We start from the raw sequence: 25,196 nt of genomic DNA, 5'->3' as shown, positions 1-25,196 counted from the left end.
CCATTTACTCTGCTCAAAATGAAGCCACAAGTTCTTCTTTGAATCACTTCCTTTTTGTATATATTGGGCAACAGGAAACACTCCAACTTTACCTGGCTTCCAATTTCCATCAGTTTTTCTGCACTGTGTGTATGCAATCTTTTCAGTCCCTGCAGAATCCTGTACTCTGAGGTTGTGATCACTGCTGCTGGGCTATTTGTCATACAGTGATTTCCAGAGACGTATTTAAAAAAAAAAAAAAATAAATCTGAATTGATGTTTTAAGTAAACATGTAGTAGCAAAGGAATTTGCGCTTTAAAGGCAGAATTGCACCTCTTGTTGAGGATGGGAGCAGCTGTGAGCTTCATTACCAGTGGCTCATGGGACACTGGGAGCCAAAGCGGTGGAGCTCATCTCCAAGCATCACTGACAGCAAAGTAACTTTTAAGCATTCTAATGTTAAATGTTGCTTTTATGCGTGAGGCCGTTTCTGCTGCTGGTGGAAAGAAAAATAAAATGCTGGAGAATTCCAATGAGCCTTCTTTAAAGTGAGGAGCCTATTTGTAATCTATTTCAGAATGCCTAAAAAAGAGATAAGTCAGCTATTCTCCTATTCGCTGTTCACAAAAGCATTACTTTTTCACCTTTCATGTGTCCTTGAGTAATTCAGTTAACCATTGTTTGCCTCAGTTTCCCATTTGTGAAGCGTTTAGAGATAAGAATACTTGTCTACTTCCCATGGGTTACAGGGCACAATGTACAGTAATTAGCTACTATGTCAGCCCTGCTGAAGTCAAGGCAGAATCAACTCTGATTCGATACTATCAAGATAATCTACGTGATTGAAGAGTTTTATGTATGTTATTCTTCTGACAGGCTTCAGAAATGAAAACTCATTGCGCACTTATAGGATATTTTGGGGTTTTTCTGTCAGCTGATTATTGGTAGGCATCACTAGCTACTTTTATTTTTCTAAAACAAACAGGAGAGTTTGCTGATACGTAGATGATGAGCACCTGTGTAACTATGAAAGTGTGGAAGTTTGTGAGGAAACCACATGAAATTAATCCTTGAGAAGAAGTTCCACGTACCTTGCCCTGCACCCTGGGACTTAAGTTTTAGGTGTCGGAAAGATTACAAACCTTCCAGTGAATGGAGGGGAATTTTGGTCAAAGTAAACGTGGTGTTCTCTACATTTTTCCTGAATAATTCAATTTTCTTCTGATTTTTTTTTTTTCTGCTGTGGATTTCAAATGTTTCACAGTCATTTTGGATGTGAAATTTCAGTCAGACTAACTCCCTGACTGTCAGCGTGTTATGGCTGCATGAGGCAGTTCAGGAGGCTGATGTACACCAGCTCTTTGTCTGTTTTCTTACCCATAGAGCGCTCTGTCGTATGCTGAGCTTGAGGTGCAAACTGGAGCTGCATCCATTTTGAAGTGAAGCATGTCTCCGTATGCTTTCTTGAAAATAAATGGATTTTAGCAAAGTAGTGAACACATACTTAATTGGTACTTGTTATTAAGTTCCTCTTTATTTGCATAAAAGTGCTATCAGAATGTATCACTGTGATGCATTTTCCTGTCTCAGTCTTGTAACTCAGTGTTCACCTCTGAGCAGATGATGCTTTGTTGCAAAAGCTTTTTCCTGTGCTCTGTTCTACAGAGCTTCATTCCTACTCACATTTCCATGCCAAACAGCTCAATAAGAACCAACCAGGGAATTTGACAAATGCTGGGAATGATTCTGTTTTCCTTTACTGCCAGTGGAGCACTCATTCTGTGTTCAGGATGTCAAACGACATGTGCAGGCAATAGGTTTGCCTCACTAGCACTTGGTAGGGGGAATGAAAAAACATGCCTGGTCTCTGTGGTTAAAGCAGGCAAGTAGGTGTCTCAAATGCTATTTTGCAAAATTTGTTAGAATTTCCTAAAATAGCAATAATAATTCTGCCTTATTTGCAAGCCTTTCTCCATTCATTTCCTAGCCTAATTTTAAGGCAACATGCTTAATTTTGTGTAGCAAATGGTTATCACAGGTACACTAATCTCACCTCTCTTATTCTAGGGCAGCTTAACATAGAAGACTTCTGAAATGAATGCTATCAGGAAGAATATTATTTGCTATTTATGGCCTGATTTTACAACATAGTATCCGTGTAGGTTCAGCAGGATAGCAAGAGGAGTAAGGTATCACTTTAGATCTTCCCATTTCTGGCTTGGATTATAGGCCTAAAAGCTGGAAAAGAGATGGTGACTGTCGTTGCGTAACACGATGGGAAAGGGAGTGGGTTTGGAGGATCAGGTCTGTCCCTCCTCATCAGCTGTGGCTTCTTGTGAGAACTGCGTCTCCTCCAGGGGGTGGTGTAAATGAATGCTGAGTTTCTCATTGGATTGGAAAACATTTTTCTACAGGGTCCCTCCTGAGACAGCCTGCATGCACATTGCCTGTGTAACTGGACTGATTAAACACTTTTGTCTTAAACAATTAAGTGTTGCTATAAGACTAAAACAATCTAAAAATGCTTCATTCATTTTCTTGCTCTCATTCTATCTGTCATCTGGTAAGCTAGACTGGGGAGCTTTTTCATGTACTTGTTTTGATCAGCTATCTGGAAGAAGCCTGTATGTAGTATTGATGTAGAAGTGATATAGTAAGTTGCATAAAGTTTCCCCTATTGCATTTTAGGAAGAAAATAAATATTCCGGAGAGTGGAGGTTATGAGTCCCAGTGAAAAACAACACTTTAGCCTAACTGCAGATACAGGCTGGTAAATATACTGTGTTCTGTCAAGGAAGGAGAACTATAAATGCATATTAGCTGAATCCATGCCAAACAGTATGACTGCACTTGAATTGTCTCAGTGATAGAGAAAGCACTACTTCATGTCAACATAAATTTTTAGATTATTGTCATGGTGGGAAAAAAACAAATTGTTTTAAACCTACTGCTAAGTTATATATCAGAAATACAAAATGCTGATTGTATAAATTTCAAGCCCAGGATAATTTAGAAAGATGAAATGTTCTAGATGTCATGTGGTATCTCTGACAATTATGTGCATCTTGTTTCTCAGAAAGGTTTATTTAAGTTTATGTTCATTTCTAGAAATGAGAAAGGGAAAGGTGTTACGTGGAAATTCAACCTGCCAGAGGGATGCTAACAGGATTGCCAGGGCAATTCAACTTCATTATTTTCTACTGAGACAAGTACAGAACAGAGAATTCAGAAAGTTGGTTTATTGTTTCATTTACATGGAGGACAAGTGATTGTGGATGCACATGGGGGAGGCTTGCCTGTCTGACAACAAACAAACAAGTGCCTAGGCAGAGCAGCTGAGGTTAGGTGAGCCTCAGGCTTACATCTGGCCTTCAGCAGCAAGCCCTACAGATAATCTCAGAGCTGTCCTTAGTCTAATTTGGGGCAAAATACTGTGGAAGGGCTTAGGCAGGGCTTGTAATTGCTCAGACCATTAAGGTTGCAGATAGCTGCTGACTGGAGTTCTCCTGCATGACAGTATCTAGGAATTACAGTCTGGGGTGCGATAGCCTTTCATTAACATCAGCACCCAGGATGATGATACAAGTAAAACTATTGTACTTTATTACGTTCTTGCTGTCATTTAATTGCTTGATAATAGCTTTTCATAACAATAGAGGCCTGTGGAAAGTTGGCTGGAGTAATCCCAACTGGTGTATTAACTGTAGTAAAGTTGCCATTAGCCGAGTGGGTTGTTTGGGGAGGTCATTCAGAACAGATGGCTATTATTTAGGGAAAATAGCTGCAGAACTGCATCTCATGAGAGAGGCTGAAATTCTCATATTTAATATGAGCTATATGAAAATGCATGAAAGGGTTCCCAGGCCTGGACACACAAAGGAAACACTGTGCTGTTGGAATGCAGTGCAGCCATTGTGTGCAGTAGGTGCTGAGAGGTGGAGCCTGGTTCTTGTTTTCTTCTCAATGTGATCATATTGTCTTCTAATGACCTTAACCAGCAGCTATCTACTTCTGGTTTGTTTCGCAAGCTGGCTTTGCATGCATGGAAACAAGCTTCACAGAGTGTAGGCGGACTACTACTTTTGAATAATAATATTAATCGATATTAATAATACATAATCCTTACATGCAAATGTGTGCTTACATATGCAAACATGGAGGTTCAAACATGGTGATGGAAATGTTAGAACATTGGTGTTTGTTAACTTTTGATGTTGAGGAACTCAAGTGGGATTTTCTTGTTATGAAAGAGCTTGTGTCTCATTTGATCACTCTGGGATGCAGTTTTTAAAAAAATTAATTAGTTGTAGCGGAGTGGACTAGGAATTTTATTTGCATGAGCATTGGACAAGCTGTTTTGTAATTTAGTTGTAATTTCTAGTGTGAAGATGGATACACAGGAGGACAAGTGTAACCATCATTTTGTTACTGGGAGGTGAGGCAGAGAAAAAATAAGAATGTTTTCCAGAGAGACATTTCATACAAATTGAAGCTGTAGCTGCCCGTCTCATTACTGTTCCATTTGTAACTCCCAACTTCCACTTAGAAATTTAGATGAATAAAAGCAAGTCGAAGTCCTGCGAAAGACTGTATTGAGCTACAAATAAATTTCTGAAGATCCCTTTCCTTCCCACCCATGCATATTAGAAATACACACAAGCCCAGCTTCCTAAATCATTCTACAATCCTCCCTGAAGAGGTCCTGTAACCTCCCAAAGAAGGGATGTAGTCTTTCAGATTGCTGCTCACCAGAGGCTGCTTGGGTTTTGGGCAGGGCGGCAGGGCTGCAGGTCCCTTGGGGCAGTTCTTCCATGCTTGTGGAGTGCTGGGATGTTGATGCAGAATGAAAGATTAAGACTGACTTTCTGAAAAGAGGCACTGTTCAGTGCTGCTGCCCGGTGGGTCTACAAATGTCCTGTGGCCCTTCACACAAGGGACAAAGAGGGACAAAGTATCTTTAAAAGTTGTGCCACAGTTTCTAGCTGACCTTGCTTTTCAGGCATCTTCATTCATTCTCAGTTCTACGCTATTACCAGTAACTTTACAGTGAGACACCTCTTGTTTTAGGTTTAAAAATACGGATTAAGTGCCTAATTATAAGTGTTTGTGTAATCCAGTCTTGGATTACAGTGGACCTGTGATCTGCTGGGCTGAGCACTGTTATTCTACAGAACCCTTTCAAGAAAACGTGGAAAAAGTATCATTAGTGCATAAAATGTAATGAAAGTTTGTAGCTTGCTTGCATGTACTCTACAACAACTGACTGTAGCATGCTGGTTTTCCTGAGCTCTTGCATTCACTGGTTTGGGGCATTTTGAAATGACTGCCATTTAATTTTAATTTTAGTTTTATTTATTTATTTTTACAAAAGGATCTGGGTCCTTCACATGGAAAACAAAGTTTAGTTTAATCTCACCTGAGGTGTGTCCTTCAAACTTCCAAATGTAACACATTTCTTTGGGGAGCTGGATGCATCAAACTTAAAAGATTCTGTTTCATTGATATATCAGTACCCGGAGGGAGTAGCAGTAGGATGATACGTGCATTTCACAATTAGTTGTATAACCCCCAACAATCAGCGTGTTGTTTTACAGTGGTGTATTTCTTCTGGATGAGAAGTGTGGTGCTGTTGAAGAGCAGGCTAGTCGTGGGCTGTCTGTGGTGCATCAGCTGTGGTTAACACAGCCATACATAGGGACTCCTGCAGAAAGCACTGATATTAACAGAGGTCAAATTTGGGATCACAGTTTCTTCTGTGAAAAGGGATAGAAATTCTTAGAGGAGACATTTGGTGAGCACAGAACTCCTCTTTTGGTTGGCCTGGCAGAACTTTCAGGTGCCTCCTGGGGATGCAGGTCTCTTGGAGGGAGGTGAGTTCTGCTTCAAACCACCAGAACTTGGCGGGATTTGGGCAGGATGAGCCCATAAGCTTAGCTTTGTTGCCTGTTTCCAATCCAAAAACCAAACTCAATCTTGTTTGTGGTTTTGTGCATAATACGATGCCTTTAATCAAGTTCTGCTCTGATGGTGGGGAGTGTTAATATTTAAAAGCTATTTCATATAATTAAAAGTGGAGAAGAATGTATTATTTTACAATTATTCAGACTGTTGTTGATATTTGGAACCTTTGTCAAGGTATGTCAGTAGTAAACATGAATGCTCTCTTTTTAACCCAGCAGTAAGGTATCATTATGTTTACAAAACCAGAACTGCACTGAGTGAAGTCCTGTTTTAATTGTACTCCAGAGTTGGCTATTTAACCTTCCTTCCCACATCTTGTCATTTTCTGCATTATGAAGCTCAAGTGAATTGCCTCAGGAAAAAGGAAATAAGTACTAAAATGACATCAATTTTTTGGAAAAAAATTTAAAAATTAAAAGGTTAACAAAATAGCAGCGCAGTGAGAGCTGGATTTGTCAGTTACGCTGACAAATGGTGAATGCTGTGTTTGTGGTGTGGTGTGACGCTGAAAGGTATGTTTGGTGAACCTAGCACTGGCTATTTTGTGTGCCAGCTTTGTTCAGAGTGATACAGAAGCACTACCTGGTAACAGGATTTGGATGCTCTGCATTTAGATGTAGCTTAATATATTCTGAAACAGGAATTTCTGTTGTTTTGCTGTAGTGTTTTCAGTCTTTGGACATCAGAGTTGTTTATGCACTCTTCTAGCTGGCGTTTTCTTTCTCTGCTGTGGCTTTCTGAGCCAGCTCCAGCTTACCAGTGCAGCTATGGGGCCTTTTAGGAACTTGGGGATTGTGACAAAAGCTGCTTACGTAGCTGGATGGATATTGCAGCAGGCAAGCCACAAAATGGCTCCAGCTTTTAGGCTCCAGCAATACCTGAGCTTTGAGACTGACTTAAACTGGCTGATGTGTTCAGCCTTGGCTGTGGGTTGCACTAATCCTGCATGACCCAGTGAAAAGAAGATGCAGATTTTTTTTTGGGAATGGATGCAAGTTTCTGAAAATTACTCTGCTTGTGTAAGGGGAGCATGAAAGTTTATCCATATCTCAGTGTATTAGTTCTAAATATTTGATTATGATACAAGGCCATTCTTAGGCCTCTTCTATCATTTAAAAAAAAAAAAACAACATATTTATGATTAAATAGCAGACAAGAAAACAAATGATGCCCTGCCTGCTTGCCTTTTTCTCCTTGCCATTTCTTATACTTAGTGTAAAGACTAGAAAGCAGCTTTGGAGAATGCTTTTAAGAGCCATCTTTAAATCACATGGAGGTTTCCAGAGCATTTTAAAATCTAAATTAAGTGTGATGGCAACACAACCTGGAAATTGTTTCTTAGAAGTAAAAAGAAACAAAGAGTGAACAGTATGTGTTGTACGCCAGAGGGGAATTGGTATAGATAAAAATGGATCTGTTATGACTTTAAGTACACAGTGCTTTCATGTGTGCTTGTGAGCAACCAGATGCCCATGAGCAGCAGTCAGTGCAGCCTGACCCAGCAGCATGATAGCACCAGTATGAAATTCTCTGCAATGGGTCCCCAAATTTATGGTTTGCAGCCACTGCCTACCATGTTTATCTCACAGATCGTGCATCTTGCTTGCGTGCTTGCTCTATTCCTTACTGAAATTTCACAAGAGGAATTCTTTCTTTCTTTAGCCTCCAGATAGCAGCAGAATACCTTCTGTCGATAGGTTACTACTTGATTTCCACCCTCCCAAATTTATCACGCTATTAATTCCCCTTCATAATATTAAAAATGTTAATTCAGTGTTTGCTAAGTCTCCTGTTTCCCAGTGAGAATAAGACCAAGCTGTTTAATCTTTCCGCACAGCCCACTGCAATTTTTGAGAATTGTTATCATTTTGATTACTCTGTAATGCACCTCCCAGAACAATTATAAACTCTGTAAACTGAAGCTGCAGCAAGCTGTTTGTTGGAGATTCGGGCCCTTGTGAGGATGCCTGTGTAAACTTGTCTTCAGATTTGTGCTTTCTAGCCAGCTTGTGGGTTAGGTGTGCAGTTGTTTTGCAAGGCACTGAACTTCTGAGGCCCTTGCATATGGATCGTTTGGGGAAGGGGGGGTGGGGGGGGGGAAGAGCGGGAAGGGATGAGGAAGAAAAAGCAGCTTGGACAAAGCTGGAAGGGACAGTGTGGTACTCTAAGGGAATTTAGCTGTGATCATGTAAAGTGAAGGTGTCCAGCAAAGAGTCCTGGGCAACACTTTTGAAAATTAAAGTTATGCATGACAGGAGGAAAATGAAAATGGTAAGCGTGAGAAGGACTGCTCCTGTGGGATGCAGCCTTCTGGATGACAAACTCTGCAGAGGTTATGCAGATGTACACTTAGGGCTCAACTTCTCTTGCTTTGTACTAGCTGTGCTCACAAACACCGAGGTGGATTAGAAGCAATGATGATTTCATATCACTGATGGCTACCCTGTGTGCTGGCAAATGGGAATTCTGAGTAAATGGCTGTCTGCCAAGTGAAGTTGGGGACTTTCTTCTTCTTTAACTAATATTGCAACATCTGAAATAATATACAAGAATCTTGGACAGATTTAGGAAATTATGTGAGGTTTCCCCCACTTTTACAGATTGCATCTTTTTAATTTGTCGCTATTGGAGCTAAGGTGCACGTTGTCATGACCAGACAGAGGGCATTCAGTTGTTGCTAAAATGGTTCCTTGTCCTCCTATGTATATCTGGGAGAGAGTGCAGTGGGAGATCATCCTCTTCCACTGAGGAGGAAGCTGCTGGGTACAGGATCCGAGCTTTCACACTTCCTCCTGCTGCCAGTCTTTGCTTTCACAAGTTTGGTGAGCACATCACATGAACATGGTGGTGTACATTAATTCTCTTTATTTGGGTTCCGAGTGGGAATTGCTCCAGTAAAATCAAAATGTAGGAGAAACAACTTGTAACTATTTAACAGAGGATGGCAACAGGACAAAAATAGGGACTGTTTTTACTGTAGAAGCAGTACTACATTTGTCTGGCTATGGTGTAGGGTTTGATATGAATAGGTATGTGGGTGACTTGAAAAATTACATCAGATGCTTAGTGTGCCATGAGGTAAAGCATATATGTTGCTACCCACAGTGGCTTATTTCAAGTGTCTAATATTTGGTGCAGTATGCCGGTGGATTACAGGAGGAAATGCTAAGTGAGGAGCTCTTATTGCTCCTCTCAGGCTTTGCAATTACAAAGAATAAAAAATTTACCAGAGTCTAAGCTCTTAGATAGTTATAAACATGGGGAGAATTAAGGGACAGGAAAGTCATAGAAGCGCAGCTAAACCACTATAATTAAGGCTGAATTGCCTTTTATTTTACAGCATCCGTGAAGCAGAATTTTTGAAATAAATGAAGTGAAAAAGCTCAAATACTGTATCGGACTTCAATTTGGTTATAACTATACACACAGACAACGTGGATTTAAGTTTACTATCTTCAGTCCTTGTGTTCTGCCTGGTGCTGGCTGGACGCCTGTGCTCAGTTACTGCTGAGCCGTGGGGCTGGGCAGCGCAGGGCTCTGCAACACTTGCTGCATTGGCAGAAGGCTCATCAGCCTCCAGTGTGAGTTAAAAATCCCACATGTTGCAGGAACAGCCTCTGACTTTGTTCACGTTCACTTCTTGGAAAAAGATTTTTTGTCCTTGTAACTAATTTGTTCAGTACTTCATGTCCCAGTAGCCTTGCAGCCTGTCTTCTCTGGGAGCTGAGCCTACGTAGGACGCCTGTCCCTCCAGCCCACATCTCTTGGTTGGGCTCCTGCTGACTGCTTTGCAAGCCACTGGCTGTTTCCATTGAAGTTGACAGAGATGTAGGGGCTTCAGGGATATCAAGTCCCCACAAGTTTGGTGAAAATACTTGGCTAGAGGAAAAAAAAAAAAAAAAAGTCCATGAAAGCTTCTAGAGGGGAAAGCTGGGCAGAACTCAATCTGTGTTCCTGCTGCAAGGTGGCAGCCAGGCCCAGCCAGAGAGTGTGTTATCAGCAAGGCGAGCGGGGGACGTGGGAAGAAACCGAAAGCATAGAGAGCAGGTTAGCAAATATAGGACACGGGTCTTGCTGTTTGTAAGCTTGTTTGGATCAGCAGGTTTGTAATGGGAATGAATTCCAATGTGTGAATTTCAAAGGCACCCCCTCAGCTTAGGGAGAGAGGCTTTCTGTTAGAAGAGAAAATGTGCCATACAGAAGTAGTAGTCTGAAGTCTTAGAAAGTGTATAATATATAAGGGAAGCAAGTGTTCTTTGTGTAGGGAATTCTCAAGCTGATGGCGACAAAGAGGTGATATTCACATGTAGACTGCAGTAATTTAATTATTGCTGTATTCTGCATTATTTTCTGCTATATTATTTCTGACAAGGTGAACTAGATTAGTGGCATTGATTAGCCCCACATTTTCCTAAACGATAACTAGGTTCCTTTGAAACAGTAAGAGTGACTTAAAAATCTCAAATACATTAACTTGGGATGCCCTTATGAATTATGTCTTGAGTTATAAAGCCACAAAGTTTGGAAGCAGCTCTCAATGCTGTTCGTATTGATGGTGAACTGGTTTCATGGGGAAGGGAGCAAGGCCACTTTTGATCTCTTCTGTAAGTCCTAACCAAACTGAATATTGATTTCATCGCAGTCAAGAGAGTGAGAGAACATGGTTTTTGTGTTGAAAGGAAACAGCAGTGAACCTTCTTCCTCTTTCTAAATTCCTTTTCATGTGTGCTTTACTGACTATTTGTAACCATCTGCTACAGTGCTGTGCACTCTGAGCTTGTTTAACATTTAAGATTTTCTGTTAGTTCTCTGGCTGTGGGGAAGAGCTGGAGGAAGAGGCATCCCCTAGAACTGACCAAGAAATCACACAAAGGATTGAAAACTTTGCTGGACATTTAATTTCTTAAATACTTTTCACTGCAAAATTTCATTAAGGTTAAAGCAATTTAAAGTAGTCTATAAATACGGAAATAGTATGAACGTTTACACAGATGAGCACTGCTTTTACCTTCACTTGCTTTTGTATGGAACATAGCATTAAACTCCAAAAAGAGCTAGCTGTAGGTGTGTTTGATGCCTAAGTAGGATAATTCTGAATTATGACTTGTGTTAAAAAGTAAAAAAAAAATCCTTTTCAGGTGTAAGACAAGAAGGAATGGGGAGAGATGTGCTTATTATATTCAAGAACCGTGATGCACAAGCATCAATGATTCCATTTGTTTTATATATCTGCTTGTCACTTTAATGGTTTATTATCAGAGATCCAGTCAAAATTGGTGATAAAAAGAACGTAGTTTTATACTTTGATTCAAAGTCTGCAGCAGATATGCCAGCAGAAAGGATAAATAAAGCATGGAGAATATGCTGTTAATAAGGGAAATACAAGTAGTTTTGAGTGTATCTCACGTACCTTTTCTTTATTTTGATTTTGAGCAGAGTGCTGAATGCACTTAAATTATTAAGTCAAAGTGAGTAGTACCTTGAACATTGGATGAAATATTACCTTCCAAAGCAAGCTTGGGTTTGTTCTCATAAATCTATTCTTAAAAACCATTTTCAGGAAAAAAAATAATAGTTCTGGTCCTTTCTCCTTTTTTGTTGTGCAGAAGAAATGCCCTACTTATAAACAAGAGCCTCCTTGCTATTCACTGTAATTCGCAGTTCCGAAGGAGGGAGTGTTCTGGATGGTTATGTAGCTTCAGGGCTGTGTGTTACTTTGTCTTTCAATGGCTGAACAAAATGTATAGGTGAGGGAATGTGGTATGGCTAAATATAGTTCAGTACTATTACTCTTTCTGATGGCAAAAAGCTTTGGCTGGCCGAGCAATTGGCTGATTAAAGGTCAGCCGGTGCTGGGTCAGTCAATTAAACTGTCTTGTGCCCTTTTGGACCAATCGCTTCATCTGAATGTAGGCACGTACAGGAGAGCCTCAATTAAGTGTTTAACAGTGGAATTGCTGTGTGTACAACTGGATTCAGCGCCTCAGGTTTTCTTTGTTGACACCTTCTTTTTTCTCATGGTAGGAAGAGAAAGAGAAGCAATGACTTTGCAACAGTGCATGTGCCATTTTGAGTACCTTGGACGTGGTAGGCTTGAGATGGCATCTCTGTGCTTGGTCAGCTCTGTGATCACATCTCCATTCCTTCTGTACATCTGTTATGAAGTAGTTTCTCTTTTTTATCAGCTGTACACTGCTATGATGTTGGAATTTTTTGAGGCAGATCTCAAAAAAAACAAAAAAAAACAAACAAACAAACAAAAAAAAAACAAGAAAAAAAACACAAATCCCAACAACCAACCCATAAGAAATAAACACGTGGAGACACACACACCACACACACACACACAACCAAACCAACAATAAAAACCCTCTAGTACACACGCTTAAAAACTTCAGTGACAGAAATATTTGTGGAAGCCAGGCCACCTTTTTATACCTTTTTGTGGAAGCCAGGCCACCTTTTTATACCTTTTTGCCTGGGAGACTAGGTGTGTCTGGATCATGTTAACTTGTCATGGACATCATTGCTACTTCTCACCCGCGGCATTAAAGCTAACTGCCTCTTACTGAAGTTTTGTAGGACAGATCGATTTGGAGACCGTGGCAGAGAGAAGAAACTATCTTGGTCTGTTTCACTTAGTACCATAACACAAACATGATGAGAAAATCCATTGCGAGGAAGAATCCATATTTGTTTTAGGCACAAGCCTGTTCTTACCCATCGATCAGCAGATCCAGGTGCTGCTGGGGGTCTGTGTGTGTAATCTCAAAATCTGCAGTGCAGTGTTCTGTGCCGCTCGGGCCAGCTGAGCCTGGCAGGCAGGTGCTGCTTGATTCTGTGCCCCAGAAATGCCTAGGGACAGCCAGCTGGGTGGGAGAGCAGTGGTAAAGCTCAGGGTGAGCTGGGGAGGGAGTGTGGCCAGGAGGTGATTAGCAGGCCAGGCAGGTGTGGCTGGTGTGTGGTGCTGCGGGCTGGAGGAACTGCTGGCCCTGCTGGTGGGAGGAACGGAGGCCTCGGTGCTATTGATTTCAGTTGCTTCTGGGAATACTTTGTGCTTGTGTGACTAATGGCTGCCTGAAGTCTCTAGGCAAAAGAAAAAATGTTTAATATAATCAGAGGAAAAGCTAGATTTTCTTTTCTGAAGGCAAGCGCATGGATGGACCTCCTGATCTTTCCAGAAAAAAATGAGTAACGACTGGCACAAAACCCTGATAGGCATCTGTGGGGAAAGAAAGGAGAACAAAAGGGCAGAGGGAGCAATTCTGTGGTCTCAGAAAGGAGGAGGAACTGAACCAGGCAGCCCCGTACCACAGCAGGTAGAAGCACTGGGAGGCCTTTTAGTTGCTCTTTGGAACATGTCTTCGTGTTCCGGTGTTCAGTCTTGAGCTGGCAAGTTTGTCACACAACCCCAGGGGAGCCTTTGCCATTAAGCTTGGCTTCCTGTGCCACCTCCAGACTGTGATTTTGTGTAATCCTCCCGTGGCCCAAGCTGGCTGCAGAGAAGGCTGTCCTGGTGCTGCTGTGCTGCTGGGCCTCATGCAGGAGCAGCGCCTGCCTCTGTTTAGTTCTCTGCCTGCAGTCTTGCTCTGGAGAGTTCTGAGATGTGTCTGAGTGGGACCTGAGGAGACCAAATTGCACCTGGCTGGATCAAGACTGAATATCTCAAAGCATACATGTAAGTGAATTGCCTTTGAGATATCTAAGACATTTTGGACTGGCTACATGTGCTCTGTAAATGCACTGTCTGCTGGTCATGGCTTAGGGCACGTATGTGAGAGCTGAAGCATGCAGGTGTAATTCATATTGCAGCTCTTTGCTTAGGTACCTGTTCAGACACCCCAGACAGCTTATGAGCACTCATTTTTAGTACCATTCTCTGGATGCCTGAGATTTACAGTTCGCTTGTTATGGAATATATGCTAATGTGGCAAAGAGACTGCTTCAACAGAAACACATTACTCTCTAATTTAGAGTGCTGCTCTATGGAAGCATCCATTTGAACAGGATTTGTTGGCACATGGTGACCTTCCATTGCCCCTGGTCTGGATGTTCCTGATGTGTCTTATGCCTTCATGGTCTTCAGAACAAGTGCAGTAAGGACATTCAATTTCTGTGCAGGCAGATTCCTCAGATTGTTATAACGGAGTAAAAAGCTGAGTGTTGGGTTTAAAAGCAGTGCTAGGATACTATTCTGTGCTTGTTATGTCATGTAAGACTTTTCATTGGAGCATTAGTCTGGTGCGGAATGCTGGTGTAAGTGAAGGAACGTAAACAAAATCATGCTTGTGTTACAAATATCCAAACTGCTGGGACAGGGTTGCAAAAAGAAAAAAAAAAAAAAAAGCTGGAATAGGGGGAAATGCAAAGTTAAAAGACTGTGTATTGGGAACAAAAATAAGTTTGTGTTTTAAGTGCATTTCATCACTTTACTGTGCCCAGTGGATGGGATATAAAGAGCAGAGTGTGCGCTCTGAAGCAAGTAGTTGCTCATCCTTTGCTGCTTTCCTGAATGTCTCACAACCTATTCCCTCCCCTTTGCTCCAAGTGCTGTCCCTATTCCTTGCTCTCTGTGGCTTTTGAAATCTCAAAGGCAGCATGTATGAGTGGAAATGGTATTTCTAGAAGAAGAGAAACCAGCTAGTGCCTGGCAATGTCTAGAGCCCATAATGCTGCATGTGGCCCATAGCCTGTTCTTTGTTCTCTGGATCTGCTCCTTTTTCTTGGGGCTTTTTTTTGATGAACAGCTGAGTGCACTAGATGGTCACGCTTGAGAGCTTGTTATTTGTGACAATTAGCAGAGGGTTGCATAGTATGCACATGTTCAGGGGAATCCAGTGCATCCTTCTGCGAAGCCAGAAAGCAGACATATGCCCTTTAAAACCATTGTGCTTCTTAGAATCAACAAGAGAGCCTAGCTTCAGCTTTATTAATACAAGGCTGCTGCTGCTATGGCTGGAAACCCCTCGTGCAAAAATGGGGACCCTGAGGAGCAATGCTGGATCCTCTGCTTGTGAATAAGGCAAATAAGAATTCCTTGGTAAGAATGGGACTTACTTTCACAGTATGCAGGGGCCTGTTCATTTTGCATCTCTAGTTTCCCAGTTATGTTTTTATTATCTGACTGGGTTTTGCAACTGAAATAACCATGGGCTTGTGAATACTTGCCCACACTTTCAGTTCAGTCTGTTGAAAGCAGTATAATCTAGAGAACATTTAAGAAAAAAGAAACTAGAGATCCATGTGCATAAATAAACCTTCCTGTAACGCCAAGGAAGTGTGCAAATGTCAGGCAGAGAGGACCTTCTGTTACACTGAGCAGGGGGAAGATGCAGTAGTGAATTAGGATGTTTCTGTCCCTTGGAAGGCAAATAGCCCACTCAGCCTTCTGCTCTAAGAATGGCAAGACACTGAGCTGTATGGCTGAGTGCAGAGCAGCTGTTGAGCTGTATAACCCGGTGGTCTTTTGGTGCTTCAACCAGTAATTTTTTTTCCTTCAGTTAATCATCTGTAATAGATGGATGAGGGGAGAACTTTTTTTTTTTTTAAATCTGTTTCTGCTATTGAAATTATTCTTGGGTTTGAATTTTAAGAAAGTCTGCCTTTTTCTTAGTATTCACCTCTATTTTAGAGAATCTTCTTGCTTCTGAAAATTATGTTGCTTTGTGGAAGTAGAAATGACAAATAATTCTGGCTGCCTCTGCAGACTGTTCTGACTTGTGAACAAACAATGACTGAACAAGGAGGTTTTGCCTAATGCCATTCCAACGCTCTCTAGCCAGCACAGCCTGCTTTGCAGGCACAGGAGCAATCTGGTGTTTTACTCTGATGCAGACCTCTGTAATACGTGCGGATCAAATACTCATTATTCAGGCGGGGGAAATATGACATCTCAATTAGGCAGGGAGTTGTTCATGGTTGTGTGTATGCTGTATGGAGGTAATGTATTAGGCAGGCTAGAGGAATTTTTTAAATACATTCTCATTTTTATAGTCCATTTTGAACATGAATGTACATGGTAATTTTTTTTTTTTCTTGGTTAATGTTTTTTTAATGATCCTTGGTATGACAGTCAGATACACGCAGTTCTGCCCTTGGTACTTTGGTTCTATATGTGCCCCTGTAGGATCAAGGATTTACAGAAGCTGATGGGAGTCTTGGCTATATAAAGAATACAGGATTAAGCTACAGAATACTCAGTCTACCATGTTAATTTAAGAGTGAAAACTCATACTGAAGAAGGATGAAATAAGGTTTTATGAGCTCTGAATGAAAATAGCAGTATTCAGTATTCTGTCTGTCCATGAATCTGTTATTCTTTCTTCCTTTCTTTTTACCTGCATGAATGTGACATTTTTAATTTGTGGTCTTGTAAAGTAATTTCTATGTATTTTATTAAAATACGAAACAGGAAGTGCAATAGAGACAGCTGGCATCTCCTTAGCAGGGATTCTTCAGAGATGCATTACTTTTCTGTATGTTCTAACCTCTACTTTCTCTTCTTTATGTTCTCTTTGCTGATGTTCCGCTTCAATAGGACTCATCACTTTAGTTTGAGAACGTCAGAGTTTGTAAATAACAGTTCTCTAAGTGAGGTGGTGGAGTCACTGTCCCTGGAGGTGTTCAGGAAATAAACACTAGATTGTTGTACAGAGGGATGTGGTTTACTAGGAAATATTGGTGATAGGTGGATGGTTGGACTGGATGATCTTTAGAGGTCTTTTCCGATTTTGGTGATTCTGTGAGTTTGTTCTAAGTGTATTTGCTTTCTTCTTGACTCCTGATTATTTTTTTTTCCCCGAATACTCTTTCAATATTAAAAATCTTTTAACTATGCTTGAAAGAAGATGATGACTTGTAATTTTTTGATTGCTGAGTCAGTGTTTTTCCCATCTGTTTTTGGGAAAATAAGGATGAAGCCCAGCGGTGCCTTGGCTGGGTCACCAAGAGCAGAGCCAGGTGAAATACAGCAGCTAGTTGAACACTGGGGAGTGAGGATGCAGTGTCAGACCACGTACAGATATGGCTCCAATTTTGGTGCCCTAGATTTATGCCCACAGTTAAAAGCAGGTCTAATCTGTGGATAGTAGGGCTACTTCAAATGTTCACAGAATCACAGAATGCCCAGAGTTGGAAGGGACCTCAAGGGTCATGAATCTCCAACCCCCCTGCCACATGCAGGGCACCAACCTCCGCATTTAATGCTGCCCAGGGCTCCATCCAACCTGGCCTTTAACACCTCCAGGAACGGGGCATCCACAACCTCTCTGGGCAGCCTGTTCCAGCACCTCACCACTCTCATAGTAAGGAATTTCCCCCTGCCATCCTACCTAAATCCTCCCTCCCTCAATTTACAACCATTTCCCCTTGTCCTGCTGTTATCTACCCTTTCAAAGATTGATTCCCCTTCTTTTGTAGGCTCCCTTTAGGTATTGAAAGGCTGCAGTGAGGTCACACCACAGCCTTCTTTTCTCCAGGCTGAACAAGCCCAGCTCCCTCAGCCTGTCTTCACAGGACAGGTGCTCCAGTCCCCTCATCATCTTCATGGCTCTCCTCTGGACCCTCTCCAACAGCTCACTATCTGTCTTGTACTGGGGGCTCCAGACCTAGGCACAGTATGCAGATGGGGCCTCACCAGAGCAGAGTCGAGGGGGACAATCACCTCCCTGTCCCTGCTGGCCTCTCCTCTTCTGATGAAGCCCAGGATACCATTTGCTTTTTGAGCTGCAAGAGCACACTGCTGGCTCATGTTAAGCTTTTCATCTATCAAGACCCCCAGGTCCTTCTCTGCAGGGTTGCTCTCAAGGACCGCTCCTTCCAGTCTGCATTGATGCCTGGGATTCCTCCAACCCCAGTGCAAAACCTTGCACTTTTACTATGTTGAACCTCATTAGGTTCACCCGGGCTCACATTTCAAGCCTGTTGAGGTCCCTCTGAATGGCATCCCTTTAGTTTTGGACTAGCTTGATGAGCTGAGGGTGCAGTTGATCACAGACAAAAATTTGGGCTGTTAATTGACAACTACAAAACTTAAGTTTCCAAGGTCAGATATCACCTATGAAACCCTGGGCTTCAACTTATAAGGAGGAATGTGTTTTTTTTTTTTTTTTTTTTTTTTTTTTTAATTTAAATAAAATAAAAATAAATCCTAACAGTGGTAGCCATAAGAGTCTCCTCATTTAAATAGAGAAGGACGGTGTGATGTATCTCTATATGAACATTGAGTTTCTACATGTTCTATTTATGAAAATAAAGGCAGCCAGTGTTTGTGTGCAGTCAAATAGCAGATTCAGGGCATTGGTGATACCAATGATCACACAACAGCTAGTGTTGGTGAAATGTGTCACATTCATATGACTGCTTGGAGTATTGCTGTAGTAAAGAGTAGCCCACAGCCTGCATAGGGATGGAGAGTTAACGTAGCCAGCTTATCCTTTCAGTATATTAGCAGCTCATGTGAAGCAGTGTCAAAACTCAGTCCCAGAGTGTAATCTGTTCAGTGTTTGCTTCTTTCAGGGTTACAGGAAGCATTCTGTCCCAAAGGAATGCTGTGTATAATAACTGGTGAGAAATTTTGATGAGATGTTTGGTTTGTGTTTGATAAGAGATTAGATACATTTGGCATAAAATATGGTGGTAGCTAATTTTCCAGTGAACGTATCCATAAATTGTCGAGGATAATTTATCAGCTGAGCAGACTGGTGTTTTTGGTGGCATTGAGATCTTATAGAGTCATAAGATTTAACAAACACTACTGGCTGTTGACTGATAGCTTCTACAAAGGAATCAAAATGAACCATTGCTGCAGCTATGAGATACTGTGCCTTTCCATAGAAATGTTGCAGGTTTCATGAAATCACTGGAGCGCAACCTTCCTCCCTTCAACCCAGCCTCCAAAATGTGGTTTAAGTAATAGATTCTTCATGTCAGTAGAAAGTTTGACAAAAGCTGCATGAGAAGATGCATAATGATTAAAAACAGTGTGGAAACCTTGTATCACTATGTGCACCTTGAGATTGTTGCAATGCAGTTCTTTCTGTCTGGATATCTCTATGACATGTTCCCAAAAGAATATGAAACAATCGGTCTGAATTGCATCTGGATTATGGTGTTTGGTTTTATTTTTGGTAGGAAATCTGGTCTGTAACATAGAACAAAATATTTTCACTACATTTTGAATTATTATACCTTTGCCAGCATTAAATGCAGCAGTGGTATCTTTTTCCTTTTTCTTTGTTCTGTAGTTGAGATTTTTAGATAAATAATTTGGGGGTATGTTGAAAAAATAATCACTGTGTAAAACATTGATTTAATTTAAACAACGCCATCAACAAAATTGCATGTTAAGAGAAAATATGTTGTCTGTTACACTGCTTAGGAAGCTCTTGTTTAGTTAAACGTATATTTACTTATAGTTTATACAAGAGGATTTCTCTAATGGCTGGTTTGGTGTTGTTGCACTGTTACCTACATGCCGTAGAAAGGAAGTGCTGTGAGTGTATTATGAAATTGCCTGAACAAACTGCCCTGAGTGATGTCAGTTATTTAACTTCTGAGGGAACTGTTGCGTTATTAGGGACTGAGAGAATGCAGACTGGAGGTGGAAGAATGCAAATATGCATATTTCAGGTGGGACCAACAGAAAGTGACCTTTTATTTAAAAGTGGATGGCTTAATTAGGCAAAGAACAACAGTTTTTAACTTATACATTATTTCAAACAATGACCACACTTTTTAAATTCAGAAGATACCTCTTTGGTGCTGGTTTTTGAGCTGGAGGTTACACAGGTTAACGCACAACACTGTTGGAGGTTATGGGACTCCTACCAGTCCTAACCCCTCTAGGCTCTGTCTGCAAGTGCTGTGTGTCCACAGGCAGTCTAAACAGTTATGAATTGTTCTTAAGAAATGCTTACAGTACATTTTCTATTTCACATGCACATCTTTATAGAATGATGATGTAAATAAATATTACTAATTAGCTACGAGGGCTGAACATTTCTTGTGATGGGCAATTGAGAGTGCTGCTTATTTAGTTCATCATCATTAAGTTGGAGAAAAAAATACTTATCCCTGAATAATAAATTGGTTTGCTGCATCTGTGAAATTGAATTAACGCTATAGTTTTATTGACTGTAAAGTAAATCCTTGTTTGAGATGCTTCCTTAAATTTGAGTGAGAATGTATCTAGATTTAAGTTAAGGTTTAAGAGAATGAATCTGTATTGGCCGGAAGGGGTGGATAGTTAGTGAAATGGAACAAGACAAATTCTTAGTTAATGGGAGATGAATTTTCTGTCCTACAAACTGCAGGTCAAATTCTGCCTTCTGCTAAAGATTTCTGATGAATTATTACGGTTTTGTGGTATAAACGTTATAGCTATTTTTTTCCTAGCTCTCCTGAAAGTTTGTATTAGAATGCTAGCTTCTCTTGAGTACCTAGATACTTCCTGCAGGGTTGATAATGGTAAGTTATTGATGAATTTTGACAGCGTTTCAAACAAGTTGTTTCTGTGAAAGAGAAGTATATAAAATCTAGCCTTCTAGAAGTTAACGTGTAATTTGTCATTATAGCAACAGTAAGGCAAGACTTCAATGTTTCTCATTTTTCTGAGCGGTAAAACACGCTTTTTTATCTCTGTGAGACACTTTCTGCTTGTGGCGCAAATGAGGAAAGTTCAGTTGCTGGAAGTTGCTGAGTGCTCGGAGCTTGCAGAGCTGAGGGTGTGCAGGTGTGTGCTGGGAGCGGGCGAGTGGTGGCTGTGCCTCTCCTGGGTTCTTCTCCAAAGGAAAATTGTTGGAGATGAGGTTGATTGCAGTCTCCTGATCTGCTCTGTTTCATTTTTCACTTGGCTGCCCAACTGACCCAAGTTATCTGACTTCCGTGTTCTTTCTTGGCTCATTCTGAATGCACTTGCTGCTCAGAAGATTTCAACAGTAATTATGTCAACAAAAAGTATTGCATTCTGCAGTAAAGCCAAATGCTACATTGCCTGGATATTCCTGATTTTAATTTTCTAGGGCATGTATTTGACTCAGAATTAAATATAACAGGAATCCTGTGTGCAAGCAAAAATACTGTATGCACTGAATATTTCAAAACCAAGCCTGGGATATATTTTTTTTTTCCTCATTCATTTTTTTAGTGCAAGCTATTAAACATTCCATCTTACAGGACAAGGCTCTTTGATATAAGGTTAATATGAAAGCTTTTCTAATATTAACCCCAATATTGTTTTCTTCACTTTCTACAACATTTGTGAAAACTGCTTGCAGTGATGTTCACCAGAGTAATCTTGGTACTATAAGCTCAATAAAAGTCACTTGTTTTATCCACCCCACACAGCGATTAGCACCCATTTTATTTTTCATTTTATAAGTACAAAAATTTAAGCAACCTCTATATTTAAGAATATTTAAGAATAATATGGAATATTTCCAGCTGACAGTGCAGAAATATGTGTTTTAAATGAATATTTAACAACAAATGAACCTGATGTTGTCAGTGGCATCCGGTGGACTCTGAAGGGTGATGGCCAGCAGGGAAAGCAAAGTGATTATTCCCCTCTATTCTGCTCTTGTGGGGAGTACTGTGTCCAAGCCGTGGGGTCCCAGTGCAGGAGAGATGTGGAGCTGTTGTAGTGGGTCCATAGAAGGGCCATGAAAAAGGTGAAATGGCTGTGGCACCTCTCTTATGAGAAGTTAAGAGGGTTGAGCTTGTGTAGCTTGGAGAAGAGCAGGCTTGGGAAGATCTCATTGCAGCCTTTCAGTATTTGAAGGAAGCGTACAAGCAGATAGGGAACCAAAATTTTGCTTGGTCTGATAGTGACAGGACAAGGCAGAATGGCTTTAAGTAGAGGAGGGGAGATTTAGGATAGATGTTATGAAGAAATTTTTTAATCATAGGCTGGTGGAGCAGGCTGCCCAGAGAGGTTGTGGATGCTTCATCTCTGGAGGCGTTCCAGGGCAGGTTGGGTGGCATCCTGGGCAGCCTAATGTGGAGGTTAGGTTAGCAGTCCTGCCCATGGTGGGAGGGTTGGAGCTGGTTCATCTTTAAGGTTCCTTCCAACGTATGGTAAAGGAAACAGAAAAACTGTTTTAGTTGAAGAAGAGGAATAAGAAAAAATGAGACTTGGAGTCAAAGTGGGAAATGTATATTTGAGAATGTCAGTGGAAATAAATGTTTTGAGAATGTCTTTGCAGTGTAAGCATTTCTGATGAGTAGCCATGAAGGTGAATGGGGAACAACTGAGTATACATGGTCGTCAGAAGAATGAAATACAATTAGTTAAGGAGTGTTTAAAAAAAAAAAAAAAAAAAAAAAAAAAGAGAAAACAAAAAGGAAAGAACCTTATGGGAAGAAGAAAACAGAGGAATTATGGAGAGATGGGGAAGATAAAGTAGGAAAAAGGAAATAACAAGAATGAGCAACAAGGAATGTTCAAGAAGAAATAATGAGCAGACTTGTGAATCACAATGGTGAAGAAGGAAATAAGAATTTTTAAAATCACACATTTTTATCTTTCTGCTATTGCAGGTGAATGAAGCAAATTATCATATTAGTGAAATGGCATCTTAAAGCTTAAATCAGGATTTATGCTGGTGAAACCCCTGGCTTCTGGGTCAGGTCTTATCAGCCTGTCTGTGTGGTCCAGGGCTGTAGCAGCCATTGTTAGTATGAGGATAAGGAGAGGGTGGAGAATGAGCCCGTCATCCCTGTAACCACTTTGTCAGACTGGTGAACATCAGTAATAATTTACAGATATGATACGATATTTTCTCCAATGTTGGCTGGCCACAGCTGTTGTAGAAACATTTATCCATGTTTTTATTGTATTTGTGTTTGCTGTTTAGTTCCTATCTGCAAGCATACCTGAAGCAACTTTTCTTCTAGCAGCCAGAAATAGATAGAAAATGCAAATGAAGCTAAATGATGTTGTACCAATCTCCTTACATAGTCTAATTCACTGAAATTGTCTGCCTCCATTTTTTACTGAGCTGTCTTCTTGGGGTTTTAGCAGGTTTTCCAGCAGTTCTGCTCTCTCTGTGCTGCAATAAAGGAGGTTTGAGAGCAGGGCAGATCTGAACTGTGCTACCTCATAGGTCTGAGGAACAGAGGAGGGAGAAGAGCTAGCATACAGATATGCAATAATCCTGGCACTAACAGATGCGCAGGGAATTGTGTGCTCCTGAAACTTAATAACAGTGATGCCAGTGACGTTTTTTGGCATAAGAAAAGACCCACTGAAGCCTGGAGTGACAATGGCTGCTGAACGTTCCTTTTACGACTTAAGCTTTTGCAATCCTGTGCAGCAGACAGAAGGAGAAAAAGAGAACTTAAACAGTTCAAATGCTGACAGTTGGCATTGCTAAGAAAATGGATGTAAATGGCATAAAATTAACAGATTACGTCCTGCCAAGTTTCTTCTTAATTGATGTCATTCAGACCTCCTCAGCAGGCATTGTAACAGTGGAAATTCAGCCTCCCAAGGTTCTTTGCTGCTTAAATAAGACAATGCAACTCCTCAGTAAGTTGGAGATCTGGACCAATTTTTTCCTGAAATTCTGACTTGATAATGCTTTTGGGCTCAATCTTGCAGGGTGCTGTGCATCTCAGCCCCTGCAATTTCAGAGGTAGGTGAGGCACTCAGCCCCATTGCATAATCAGGCTTTTGTTCCAGCCATTCATCTCACACTGCATGGTGTGTGTTTTCTGCATGGAGCATGGAATGAAAAGGTATATGGGTAATATGTGACAGCTGCCTGTGATTCCCCCTTCTCCTTATGGACTTCAGCATTACTTTTGTTGAAAGTGAAGTCAGTGGCAGTTTACAAATCCAATAATACAACATTGTGATTTCTCTTTGAAATTCATATATCAGATCTAGTCCCACTTTGCAGCAAACAAATGTGTAAGAAATATTAGTACGTGGAATTAGAACATAATTACAGTTTTTGTTTAAAAGAAAATAAATGGCAGTCTGTTCTACATACTTGTTTGATGGATACTAAGGGAGCCATTGTGGTTTTTTTATGTTGCTGACCTGCTAATTAAAGAGGCCTTAAGAAAGACTTGGAGTGGAGGATGTTTTGTGGCTTATTCTGTGCAAGTCCCTGAATTGTATTTGACAGATCTAAGTATAATACTTTAAAACATTGCATGGTGTATTTGGGATTGAGTGATTAACACAAAGGCATTGAGATTTGGTTTTTTATTTTGCTATGGAATTGTTTGACCTACCTGTTTCAATTTTCCTATCTCCAGAATTAGTTAAGCTTCAGAGTATGCTTCTTTAACATTAGGAATTCTTAAAACTTCCTGAGTGAAAAATAGAGACTCGTGAAGCTACCAACTAGGAGCTTAAAACTCTTATTTATGTTTACTCGTAGTCACTGTTACAGGTGGTGTTTCTGTAGTGCCAAGAAATCCTAATCGTAGTTTGGTTAGGTAAGGTGCTGTGAAATAAAAAGGCCATTCTTTAATAAATTTCATACAGTAAGAAATTGAATATGGTCGTCAAAAGCCACAATGGCATTTTCCCATATTTTATTTCCTCAAGAAATGGTAAAATACAGGCACGAAAAGCAGCTGGTAAAAGGAAAATTTAATGGTTCAGTCATGTGAAAGTACTAAGTTTGACCCATTGTGTTGTCTCAGTAACTACCTCATCCCTTCTAGTATTTGCATATACAAATTAGCAATAAAGAAAGCAGAACAATATAAACCAATCCTTCCCTTGTGAATGTTTAGCATTATTCCAATAGTCAAGAGAGAAACTGCTCTGAAAGTTTTCCACCTTCAACATAGCTCCTTACTGTTGCCAATGCAAGTACTGAAATCAGTGTCTTTCTACCTGTCAATTCAAGGAAAAACAGATTGCTTGCTAGAGGTGGATTACTGTATAGTGAGATTTTAATGAAAGTTTCTGACTCATTTGTATGTTTTTAAAGTAGTGCCATAAACATTGCCTCCGCCACAGCCAATTGTAAAGTGCATTTCTTTGATTCACCTCCTCTAAAATAAGAGGATAATAATTTCTGTCTGTATACATGAGCAACACAACCAAACTGCTATCAAAAAAAGACATTCCATTGCTTTTATCTCTGCGTAGAAAGGATGAAAAATCAAATCTGTCAGTAAAAGCAGTTAACCACTTAACTACTGGAAGCTATTGCATTGAAGTGATGGCATGTATCACTTTAATGAACCTTGTAATATGAGCTGATACAGGATGGAGTAGGTCCTTTTTCTGTAA

Source organism: Tetrao urogallus (genome assembly GCF_951394365.1).
Source record: "Tetrao urogallus genome assembly, chromosome: 12".
NCBI lineage: Eukaryota > Metazoa > Chordata > Aves > Galliformes > Phasianidae > Tetrao > Tetrao urogallus.
The sequence above is the reverse complement of the archived record's forward strand: the minus strand, read 5'-3'. Positions refer to the sequence as shown.